Source organism: Balaenoptera physalus (genome assembly GCF_965194825.1).
Source record: "Balaenoptera physalus genome assembly, chromosome: 1".
NCBI lineage: Eukaryota > Metazoa > Chordata > Mammalia > Artiodactyla > Balaenopteridae > Balaenoptera > Balaenoptera physalus.
The window spans coordinates 83,813,042-83,825,815 of NC_138882.1; the positions used below are offsets into that span (position 1 = coordinate 83,813,042).

Consider the following 12,774-nt stretch of genomic DNA (forward strand, 5'->3'; position numbering starts at 1 on the left):
ACTTCCGCCAGGGAGGTGGTGGCGGGGATGGCGAGTGAGGGACAGGTTTGAAAGTACTAGAGGAGGGACTTCAATGGAGGTCCAGTGGTGAAGACTCCGCGTTCCTGCTGCAGGGGGCACGGGTTCCATCCCTGGTCGGGGAACTAAGATCCCACATGCCGCACGGTGCGGACAAAAAAAAAAAAAGAGGAAGAACTAGAGGAGCCCAAACTGCCACGCGGACTCATTGGATGCGGGGTGACAGTGGAGGAAGTTCGAGAACAATGCCCAGTGTCCTGGCGCGGCTGGGTGGGGGTATTGCCCGCAGATAGGAGATGCAGGAGGAAGAGGATGGGTCTGGAGGGGATCCGGGCACAAGGCAGGGGTCAGGTAATGAGCAGGGCTCAGGATAAGCTGAACGTAATTTACCCGCTGTCCCCCTGGATATGTCCCATGTTGGCAGGTGGGTCCACGGGTCCGAAGCTCAGAGGGGAGGTTTGGGCTGGTTTCAGAGGCCCGGGGGTGGCAGCTGAAACCGCGAGTAGGCACACGGTCACCGGAAGAGCGGAGGGCTGCGGTCTCCAGGCCCTGGGAGGACAAGCACGTGGGTACGGCTCCTGGTGCAGCCCTCCCCACTTCCAATCCCGGGAGTCTGACTCTGCGGGGGGCGGGGGGCGGTTCCTGGAGCAGGGACCCTGGGCTGTTTCATCTCACGCCATTGGTACCTGGCCACCCAGTAGGTGCAGAATGCGAGATTGCTGGTTAAGCAAAACCAACCTGAGGCAAAGAAAGACTGGTGTCCCCACAGGAATTGTCAACCCCTTGGTTGGAGACAGAAGCCCCCGCCTCTCCTCGCGGCAGGGCTTTGCTCACGAGGAGAGGATGAGAAAGAGACTGAACCAGTGAAGGGGAATGAGAGAGGAGAGATAGAGAGGGGCGGAGGGGGGGGCGTGTTTCAAAGGAGGGAACGAGAGACAGAAGGATGAGAGAGAAGACAGACCGGCAATGGAAAGACAGACGGATGAGGGAGAGGAAGGGAAACAAGGGCCCAGGGAGCCGGTGCCAGCGAGGCCAACAGTGCCAGCGGCTCTTCTCATCAAAGCCCAGTGCTGGCTCGGAGAGAGCAGCCTTCATCCGCCCTGCCTCTCCAGCCACGTCCTCCCAGTTCCCCCAGCCTTCTCCAGAGCAGTCCCTCCACCGGGAGCACCTCCACCCCGGCCCACCCCTGTGCTCCAGCCTCACTCCTGCTCGTCCTGGGTGGCTCTGCGCAAAGGTTGCATCCTCAGAGGCGGTCCCTGCTTAGGGCACCCCATGCTGCCTCTTGGCATGCGTTTCAGTTCTAACTCGGCCTTTTTCAGCTTTCGGCGTTGCTTGGTGTCGGCCTCCTTCACTGGACTGTAAGTTCCCTGAAGTAGGTGCCAAGTCTGGTGCATAGTAGGGGCCCGCTCACGGTTGCTGACTGAATGAGTTCATGTGGTGAGCCCCCAATACCTGCCAGGCGCTGCACGGGGTCTTACATTTGTTATCTCATTTAACCATCTACCTGATCCCATGAGAGAGGTTTTACATTTTGCTTTACAGAAGGAAAGCCCAAGACATGGAGAGGTGAGCGCCTTACCCAGGCCACGCAGCTAACAGGTGGCAGGGTTGGGATCTGTCCCCTCTCCGCCACGCCACCTCCAAAGACCGTGGAAGACATGCTTCCCATGGGAACAGTGCTTCTTCCAAACATATTGTTTTTCTCCATTTTCATGCATTTTATTAAACATTTCCAAATGAGGAAACATGGAAATATTTTTTAATAAGAAGAAAGAAAACATTGCAAATAGTGAAACGGGCTCAGAAAGGTTTGCCAGATGAACCATCTGGTTTTTAATTTAATAACCATTCAAAGAGGTTGACAGCGCTCCTCTTTGTGAAGAAAACAGACCGTGGAAGGAATGGCAGCTGGCCTCCCTCAATTGCTGTATCCATTTGCGAAGTGGGGAAGTCGAACAAAACTTCTTAGCCTAACAAAAGGAGGGAGAGACCCGAGAGAAGGCAAACACACCCCAAGAAAAGCTGAGCTGGCATTCTTGTTCAGACTTCCCTGTAGAGAGGTTGCATCCAGATGTGTGACACCAGCCAGATGTCCCGACTCACCCACATTTGGCAAAAGTCTCCAAGGAAAACTGCCAGAGGAGGCATGCATGCCACCACCTCTGAGAGAAAAAGGCACACCCACCGTGGTCACAGAAAGGGTATGAGTTGCTTCTGCTTGGTTGGTTGTTGGAGTTGTCTGTTTTGGTGGTGGTGGTTTTCTCCCCTTTTAAAAATAACCAGAGGCTTTGCACCCATGCTGTTAGTTCTTGGGGCTGGAAACAAGAGGCTAGATTTAGGTTTGCCTTGGAAAGATTCAGCGCTGTTGCCTTGAATTACCTGGTGGAGGGAAACGTCCTTATTTTCCTAAATTCAAAGCCAACTTGTAAAAAATACAACACTGGCTATAGGAATGAGGCAGATGAGGGAGTGACTTCATGGGTGCGTGTGTCGTCAGACATCAGTAGGCTGGTGGTTAGCCCTGGGCCTCCAGGGCCATTTATTTTATATTTTAAGATGTTTATGAGGGAGATTGTTTTTAAGAAAAGAAAGAATTTTTTTTTTTTTTTTGGTCTTTATGTGAATTCACTTGTAGCTGGAATAACGGAGTAGCTCTAAAGTCACTGTAATAAGCCATTTATTCCTCAGCTAACTTTGAATTTCAGTGGTACTCTTTCATATACCTCAAGCATTTCTCGAGTCCTCCTAAACTAAGGCTCATAATATGCTTAAGAAATGGCGATTTTCTCCCCAATGCTGGAATCACATGCCCTTGCATGATGAGGGCCCTTGATAATTAGGAGTTGATTATATTGGCAACCAAGACAAAAGTAGAGGTAGGGATGGGAGTAAAACCCAGGACTCCATGAAAATGTCTTCCCTTAAGAAGAGCTTCTCAGGCCCCCTGATCCCAGCTGGTACTCACTCGCCAGTCACACGCAGTCCCCTGGCCATTGTCCTACTGGCAGGGAGCAAGCAGGAGCTCCGCGTTGCCAGGACAGGCTGGCATCTGCCCAGGCCCACAGATGCTGCCACCACGCCCCATCCTAGGTCCTGCTCACTGCAGCCATTTCTAGAATCAGAAAAAAGATGGGTTTCTGGCCCAGTTTTTTCACTCATTTGCTCTGAGAAGTTAGGGAGACCAGTTAGTTAGTCTCTTGAGCTTCTCATTGTTTTATTATAAAATTGGGATAACAGCCCCTGTCCCGCTGACCTTGTCCTGCTGGCTTGTGATAAAGACAAAATGGGATCATTCATTCATACATTCAACAAGTATTTCTAGCACGGTAGACAAAGTAGAAAAAGTCCTTTCCTTCATGAAGCTTGTATTCTAATGGGGATTGACAGTCAATAAACACAAAAATAAGCCAAATATGTATTATGTCAAGTGGTGATACACACATGGAGAAAAGTGACACAGAAGAGGAAAGTGGGGCATGGTGGGTGTGGGCAGTCGTGTGTCATAACAGGGGACAGGGAACGCTTTCCTGAGAACTGATGTTTGAGCAAAGGCCTGCAATTAATTGAGGTGAGAGCCTTCCGGGTACAAGGCATGGCAGGGACCCAAACTCTGAGACGGAGTAAAGCTGGGCTGCACAAGGAGCTGTACAGAAACCAGATGGCAGGAGCAGAGTGGATGAGGGGGCAGCTCATGGGCTATGGGGTCAGAGAGGCCCCAGGGCTTTGGGGGAGGGTTCTTTAGGCCCATGAGGACTTTGGCTCTTGTTCTGAGGGATGCAGGAATTTTGGAGCAGAGAGATGACATGGTCTGTCTTACTGTTTTGCAAGGACCACTCTGGCTGCTGTTAGTGGATGGTGGGTGGGGGTCATATAGGCAGAAGCAGGGAGATCAGTTAGGTGACTACTGCGTGGTCCAAGTGAGAGGGCAAGGCCTGGACCAGGTGGTAGCAGCAAAGGTGGTGGGGACTGGGCAGATTCAGGGCATATTTTGAAGATGAAGCAGATAGGATATGATAGCGATAAGGGCTTCACACTGCAAATCACCATATAGAAGGGCTGTGGTCAACCCACAGCAGTGGAACAAAGGATGAGTGAAAGGAGAACCTGGGAAGAATGAATGACTGTTTCCCTACCTGGCAGTATCTGCTGCCTGTTCCCCCTCCATGTCCCATGTGGCTCTCCTTGTCACTAGGACGAAGCCCCAGGTGGGAAGCTCTTCAAGAGGCAGTCACATGCCTCTATGTGCATCATACGTTCCAGGTGGACAAAGCCCTTCCACATTCGCTCCTCACCACAGTCTTGTGAGATGGTCAGGGCAGACATTATTACACCCTGATTCGGTAAAGAGGAAACAGATCCTGAGACAGTAATTTGTTCAAGGTCACAAAGCCATTAGGGCATGAAAGGCAGTCCTTCAGCTCCAGATCCTGCATCTTTTCTGCTATGACAAGGCCAGGCTTATACACACTAGATTGTAACAGCACAACAATAGCCAACATTTTTTAGTGTGTCTATGTGCCAGGCACTGTTCTAATGGTTTAGAAATATTAGCTCATTTAACCCTAAAGGTAACTCTGTGTGAGCTGGTACAAGTATTATCCCCTTTTACAGATAGGAAGACTGAGGACAAGGTCATGTAGATACTAAGGAGCAAAACCCAGATTCAAACATAGATAGTCCACCATGACACCTAACCATGGTCCACACCGGTGGTCTCCTACCAAAGACAGTGTGTAGGCATCAAATGGAGAGTGCAGAAGCTGAGTGGTGTGGGGTTAGAGACAGAGAACCCACATTGGCTGGGTGGGTCAGGGTGGGCTTTGAGCTGCTTCTTGAAGGGTCATTTACAAGGGATCAGTAAGGACAGTGGCAGGCACGAGAGAAGCAAGAAAGGTGTGAAGCAAGCTTGGAGCACAGCAACATTGAAGAGGAGGCCAGAAGAAGAAGCCAAGAAGGATGGTCAGGGCAGGAGGAAGGCAGGAGAGCAAGCCACTGAAGATGCCAAGAGGACTGTTCTGAGGAGGGAGGCACCAATGGGATCCAAGGCCACCAAGGGGTCGAGTCAGGAACATGTTGGGTTCTTCACTGGAGAACTGAGCAAGCACGGGTTCCACAGCTCAGTGGGGGCTGGGATCTGACTGTGTGAAGCTGGGGAATGACTGGAAGGTGAAGACAAAGAATCCAGTTGGCTTGATTCCTGAAAATTCCCAACAAACAAACCAGACCCAGGACAAATGTCTAGAGCCATTAAATCACTAAGACCCATATGAAAAGAGCTAGGTCGCAGCTACTGTCAAGAAGCTGAGTTCTTATGAATAGTGAGAACCAACTCCAAGCCCAAGGAATTTGGCAGCCAGTTTGACAAAAGTTTATCTGCCAAAGAGAACAGCTGAAGTCACCTTAACATGAGTCACTGAATTACTAAAGCAAGCATCGCTTTCACAAAGGGACAGGAAAAGCAACAAGTAGGCCATATTCATTCCACAAATATTTACTGAGCACCTTTCATGCATTAGGCTCTGAGAAGGTACCCAGAAAAGGTTACGAAGAGGAGTATAATGTAACTCCAGGGTTGGACAAATAGGCCAATGGAACAGAATAGAGAACCCAGAAATAGCTTCACTTTCACATATAATCTATATGACAGAGGTAGCATTCTCAGTGGGAGAAAGGATGAACTACTCGTTAAGTGGACCTGGGATAATTGATTATCCATATGAAAAAAGATGAAGTTGTATCCCTACCTCACACCACACACAAAATCAATTCCAGGTGAATTGAAGACTTAAATGTGAAAGGCCACATTTAGAAACATTTAAAAGAAAGTCTTATAACCGCAGATAGGAAAGGATTTCTTTAAAAAATTATACAAGTTGCTAATTATAAATGAAAAGGATGATAAATTCAGCTATAGTAAAATTTAAAACTTCTGTTCATCAAAAATACTATAAAGCAAATAAAAAGACCTGGCACAAACTGGGAGAAGATATTTGCAATACATAAACTGACAAAGTTCTTACCTAGAATTTTATAAAGAGCTCTTGTAATGAATTAGAATAAAAGACAAAAACAAACCAATAGAAAAATGAGCAAAAGTCATGAATGGTACCTCGCAGAAGAGGAAACACGAATGACCAATAAACATAAAAGAATACACAGCTTTTATCAGGAAAATGTAAAGTAAAAGCATGATGAGATACCAGTGTGCCCACTGGTTTGGCAAAAATTAAAGTCAGATGATGATGTGTTGATAAAGACATAGAGCAACAGGAACACGTATTCACTGCTGGTAGAAACCTAATGGTACTGCCATTTTGGAAAATAACTTGACATTTTCAAAGGAAGTTAAATATGTACATGCCTTACAAACCAGTAAATCCACTCTTAGGTATGTGTCCTAAGACTCTAACACAACCAGGAACTATGATTAAGAATGTTTGTAGCAGTATTGCTCATTAGAGGAAAAACCTAGAAACAACGCAAATGTCCATCGAGAGGTGAATGAATAAATAATGGTATATTCATAAGATGAAGCACAGTGCAGGAATGAGAATACACTATAGTCACATATATCAACATATATGTTGAGTGGAAAAAAGCAATTCAGAGAAGAGTTCATTGTATTAGTTACCTACTGCTGTGGGAAGCATGCAGTCTTAGCCGGAGGTAAGTCCTGGAGGAGACAGTTTGTCTCTCACAAAAAGCAAAGCCCTTACCCTTGACTTGGAATGCACTCTTTGTCCCAGGCCTGAGGAATGTAAAAGAGATTAGCAAAGCTATCTCAAGCCAGGAGACCTCAGGGAACTGAGAGTCCTGGTTATTCCTTATGGCTGGGGGCTGTGTGTGAGCCTGGTTAAGGGAAGATAATGTTCAAGGATAGTTGTTGTAAACTTGTTGACATCCGTGGTGGTGACTGAAGTGAGACGATAAACAATTCCATGGGATTATTGTCTAATAAGGAGTTCCTCTTCTGTCTATATAAGATTCAGTAAATTCTAAATAAAGTGCCTTGCAACCATCAGTTGTCTTGGTCCTTCTGACCCCATACTCACGGTGCTATTCAGTCCCTTACCCCTCTCCGTGGGGACCTGGAAGACCCCCTGCGGTGGCTGGACCATCGCAAATTGCCCTGTAATTTAGCAGCTTAAAACAACAAACATCTGCTATCTCACAGTTGCCATGCATCAGGAATTCAGGGACAGCTTAAATGGGTACCTCTGGCTCAAGAGGTCTCATGAGATTGTAGTTCAGGCCTGTGGTCTCACCTTAAGGCTTGACTTAAGGGGTTTCTGCTCCCAAGTTCACTCACCACTTGGGTGGCTTCTCCCAAGGGAGAGCAATTCAAAAGAGAACAAGGTAGAGATTTCCCAGACAGAAGCCACAGTCTTCCTGTAACCCAACCTTAGAAGTGATAGCCATATTCTGCCATATTCTATTCCTTAGAAACAAGTTACTAGGTCCAGCCCACACTTAAAAGGAGGGGATTACAAAAGTGTGTGAGTACCCCAGGAGGAGGGAGAATACCGGGGGTCATTTTAGAGGCTGCCTATCACACTCTTATGGTACGATTTCATTTTTATAAAATTCAGAAGTAGACAAAACTAAATTATATATTGTTTAGGTAGGTATACATAGCTAGGTAGAAGCGCTGTGAGGAGTTTGAGATTAACGTATACACACTTCTATATATAAAATAGATAACCAACAAGGACCTACTATATAGGGCAGGGAAGTCTATTCAATATTTTGTGATAACCTGTAAGGGAAAAGAATCTGAAAAAAAAATATATATATATATATATATATATAACTGAATCACTTTGCTGTACACCTGAACCTAACACAGCATTGTAAATCAACTATACTTCAATTAAATTAAAAAATTAAAAAATTTTTAAAAAGAGAAGCACTGTGAAGAAAAACAAGAACACAAACATGAAATTCAAGATGTTGATGATATCTGGGGGGACATGGGAGGCTGAGAATGGAGAAAATGCACAAGTATTTTCAACAGGACAGTGAGTTCAGGAATGCTTACTTTTATGCTTTGCAACTTAATTTTATGTTATATATATTTGTGGGTTTTTTGTCTTAGGTTTAGTTTTGTGTTTGATATTATGGAAGTTATACCTGCATACACTTAGAGTCAATTGTTCTGTGGTATTTGCTGTCCTCCACCAGTTTTTCCCATGTATGCCTCCCCAGAGGTAGCACTTTTACCTTCTTTCGCTAATTAATTTTAACCTTTTCCTCCATGTCTCTTCATAACACACTTGTATTGCTGCTTTTCGGTGCTTTGGTTTCGGCATCATCTATCCCCTTCCCACAGCGGAAGATGAGGATTTAGGTCCTTTTCCTCCCCTCCAACTCTTCCTGTCTCCCCATCCTCCTTTCATCATTGTATCACGTTTTTGGTTAGATCAGTAATCGGTGTTTACATTACTCAGCCAACACTAATTTGACTCTATTCAGAGCTGAGCCTTGTAGTAAAGGATGATAGCTTTTCCTTCCCTGCATAACTTTTTGTTTCTCCTGGTTAATTACCATGTTTGTTCATTTGCTTAGTTTGCTGTGTATTTATCACTAACTCAATTCTAGACTCTGACAGTTGTCTAAATTTCTTCTCAGGATGTTTAGGCACTGTAGGTTTTCTATCAATTTCATCTTCTTGGAGAAATACCTTCCAGAGCTGTCTGACCTGCTCCAGTCTGGACGGGTTGCCCTCCACACCTGGTGCGTGGCTGTCACCCAAGGACCTCCTGGTGCCATCACCCCGGGCCTCTCTCCTCTGTGGATCCCCAGTTTCCTCCATCTCAGGGCTTCCTCCTTCTGGGTTTACTCCTTTGTTCTGGTGACGCACACCCTCCTGTAGCTTCATGAGAAAGGGTGCAAAGGAGGCAAATCTTTGAGAGCCTTGGCTGGTTTGGAATTCTGGATTGGAGATAATTTGCCTTCAGAATTTTGAAGCCTTTATTCCATGGCCTTCTAGCTTCCAGCGTTGCTGTGAAAAAGTCCAGAGTCACTCTGACTTCTGATTCTTGTGTTTGACCTCTCTCTCTGTCTCCCTGGAAGCTCCATAGAGTCTTCTCTTTTCCCCCTGGTGTTCTAAAATTTCACAGTAATGTGCCTTGCTGTGACTCTATTTCCAACCACTGTGCTGGGAACAGTGGGCCCTTAATCTAGAAACGTGTGTCCTTCCGCTCTGGGAAGTTTTTTTTTGTTTTTTATTTTTATTTTTATTTATTTATTTTTATTTATTTATGGCTGTGTTGGGTCTTCGTTTCTGTGCGAGGGCTTTCTCTAGTTGCGGCAAGTGGGGGCCACTCTTCATCGTGGTGCGTGGGCCTCTCACTATCGCGGCCTCTCTTGTTGCGGAGCACAGGCTCCAGACGCGCAGGCTCAGTAGTTGTGGCTCACGGGCCTAGTTGCTCCGCGGCATGTGGGATCCTCCCAGACCAGGGCTTGAACCCGTGTCCCCTGCATTGGCAGGCAGATTCTCAACCACTGCGCCACCAGGGAAGCCCCTCTGGGAAGTTTTTTAATGCTGTCTTTAATGATTACTTCTTTCCTTCTTTTCCTTTTTTCTCCTCCTCCTTCTTTTTTTCCAGTTCTCTCTTTCTGAGACTCTCGGTATTTGAACTGGTAGATTGATTCACTAATTTTCTCCTATTTTCATCTCTTTCACTGTCTTTTGGGAAACTTCCTCAATTTATTTTCCAGCCCTGTGGGAGGACTTTTTTGGTATAGCATGTCATTCTTGTCTCATGGGTCCAATATCTTATTTTATCTCTCTTAAGATGTTAATTACAGGATTTGTTTCAAGAGTTCTTCTCTGTTAATGGTCAGTATTTGATCCAGAGTCTTTTTTCTTTGTTTGTTTAATTGACTGATTTGGTCTGTGTCTTTAATGTTTGAGACTTTCCTCAGATGTCTGGGGATTCCTGGTTGTCTGCTTATTTTTAAAAGCAGGGAACTAAAACTGTTAGTTGTAGAGGGATGTGAAGAGAGAGCAAAAGTAACATGTGTGTTTCATCTACCATCTTTACCCAATCATACAATCTTCCATATCTATCATTTATTTCATAATATTAAAAAGTGAAAAAAACCATAGTCCACACATGCTAATGATAAATTAATAACTATAATAACCCTAAAAAAATACCTACACCTTTTTCTCCTTAGCCTTTAAGGAAAAACATGGGACTCTTTTCTCCAAAAAATTCTCTACTGCAAAAAATATCATGAGATTAGTATGTGAGTTTGTGACAAGTGTAAACCACTCTAAAATTGTGAATAGATTTGGAAACAATTTTTCCCTCCTCTCCACTCCCACAGTCCTGAATCACCAGCCCTGCTCTCTCACTCATCACTTCCTGCTTGGTGAGTTGCATGTGTGTCTTATCTCCATGACGATGCTCCAAGCCATGGGAGAGCAGGGTGCATGTCCGATTCATCTCCAGATCTTCAATAGCCCCTGTCAGAGGGGAGATCATCAAAGTCTGACAAACGATGAATGAATAACATCCTCAAGATCTGCTTCTCCTCTCCTCAGCACACATAGTTAGCACCAAGGGATTTTAGATGGTGAATGGAAAAGAAACCCACAAGAACATAAAGAGAATTTAGAGAAAAATAAAGCAGTAAATCAAACCTCAACTTTAAAAAGAGAGACACATTACTGGTTGCTTTTATTTAATTCCACTTTGAGTTCTGATCTCTTTACCTCAGAATCCACCCACATATGAATAGGATGGGCCATGGTTCTGAGGGCAGCTGAGCAGCTCAGGAACTCTAGTTTAAGCAAAGAAAGGAGGACTTTAGAGACCCATGTGCACAGTAAAGACAATAAGTCCACAGAAGACAGGCTGCAAATTAAGTCCAAACCCCATAGTTCAGTGTTCAAGTCTCTCCATTGCTTCTCCTCGGGTACCTGCAAACTTTCTAGAGGTTCTTGCTGTCTGGGGCCTGTCTTCTTTAATCAGTCTCACATGTAGCTGCTAGAAGAATCATTCTCAGATACCAAGTGTCTCGTGTCCCTTCTTTGTCCAAGAACTTACAGTAGATTCCTTTCATCCCTTCATCAGATAGTTTTCCAGCCTAAATGCCAAGACATCTTTATCTTCATCCTCCTTCATCTTCATCCCCCCACTTCATCTCCATTCCCCCCTCCATCATCGTCCCTCCCTCCATCTTCATCCCTCCCTCCATCTTCATCTCTCCCTCCATCTTCATCCCTCCCTCCATCTTCATCTCTCCCTCCATCTTCATCCCTCCCTCCATCATCGTCCCTCCCTCCATCTTCATCCCTCCCTCCATCTTCTTCCCTCCCTGCTGAGACCCTCTACCCACTGCACTTGTAAATCCCTACCACTGTATTTTTCTACAGATTGTTTCTCAGACTGATAACATATACCAATCTCAGCAATAATGGTAATTGCTGACACTTAGTGTGCACTTACTCTGGGCCGAGCACTGTGCTAATATGGCTGGTGAATTATTTTCCTTACTCCTCCCATCTGCAGATAAAGAAACTGGGTCACAGAGAGGTTAAGTCATTTGCCCACAGCCGTGGAGCTACTTAAGGTGGAGCTGGGGCTCGAAGCCAGGGAAACTGAGCCCGAGACCACAGGCTCGCCTCCTCTCTACCCACTGCCTCAACCTCACTGTCATCAGACCTGACCCAAGACCCCTTCCGGGAGATGACGATTCCGGCTATACTCTACACATGTGTTTGCGTGTTGCTGGCTTGTGGCATGGAGCCATCTTTAAGTCTTGCCCCTTCTGTGTCCCCACACTCAACCTGTCACTGAGTCTCGCTGCTTCACAGACTCCAAAGTCCATCCCTCCAGGGAAGGAATCCCCACCACTAACCTCAGCACAGGCCCTTAGAGCCAGGGTCACCACCATTCTTCCTGGCCAAAGAGCAGCAGGCTGTGAGTGGAGGGGACCACATCAGCCCAAGCGCCTTGCAGAGACCCAGGGCTGTGGGGAGCGGGATGCGGAGGGTGGCTGCCCATCCAAGGCCATGTCAGACCTGGGATGGGGCAGGTGTCCCGGGGCGGGGCAGGGCACGCTCCCTCTCGGGGATCAGACCTGGGATGGGGCAGGTGTCCCGGGGCAGGGCAGGGCAGGGCACGCTCCCTCTCGGAGATCAGACCTGGGCACCAACAGCCTATGCTACTCCAGTGTGGCCAGATGAGCAGACACAGTGCAGCCCCGGGGACATGAGGCCAACTGGAAGGGGCAGGCAGCCAGGGTGCCATCTGGGTAGCAACAGAGTAGTGCTGGGGAGCAAGCAAAGCAGGTAGGGGAGGGCAGGTAAGACAACTTAACCAGCAGAGCTTTGGGGAGGGATGTCTGCTTTTCAGATGTCGCCCCTAGAGTTCTGGGCATGCATGCCCTTGTGCAGACAGCTATGAAAGGCTAAAGCCACCCTCCTCTAGTTACTGGTGGAGGATTCAAGTTGGGGCTGGACGGCCCACCAACGATGTGCTTACCGGGATCTGCTCGGGCCAGGCTCAGGTGGACCATGAAGGTTGCTGCCTGCACCTCCCTCCTGGCTTTGCGCATTTGCTTCCCACCTGGCTACCCCACCCCTGTGCTGCATCTTTTGAATCAGTCTACTTACCACCTACAGACCACTCTTCCCAGTGGGCCATGTCATCTTGTCATTCATCTGCTCAAGAGCCAAGAATCATTTCCAAGGCCTTTAAGACCAGATCCAAACCTCTTATCCTGGAATTCAAGGCCTTCCAA

At 46.8% G+C, this 12,774-nt stretch overlaps 1 protein-coding gene and 1 long non-coding RNA gene across 7 annotated transcripts in view; one reads left to right on the forward strand and one right to left on the reverse strand.

Annotated features, from left to right (window-relative positions):
• KCNN3 (potassium calcium-activated channel subfamily N member 3) overlaps positions 1-12,774 on the forward strand; it is a 192,747-nt gene that overhangs the window by 146,544 nt on the left and 33,429 nt on the right. The gene's annotated exons all lie outside the window — the stretch shown is intronic.
• Positions 966-11,242, reverse strand: LOC309648200. Of its 2 annotated transcripts, XR_014256522.1 has the most exons (4): positions 6,650-11,242; positions 4,152-4,350; positions 2,984-3,130; positions 966-2,333 (listed from the first exon to the last, which is right to left on the reverse strand). It is a non-coding gene; the product is annotated as an uncharacterized lncRNA (long non-coding RNA). The 2 variants fall into 2 exon arrangements; XR_014256521.1 differs by lacking the exon at positions 4,152-4,350.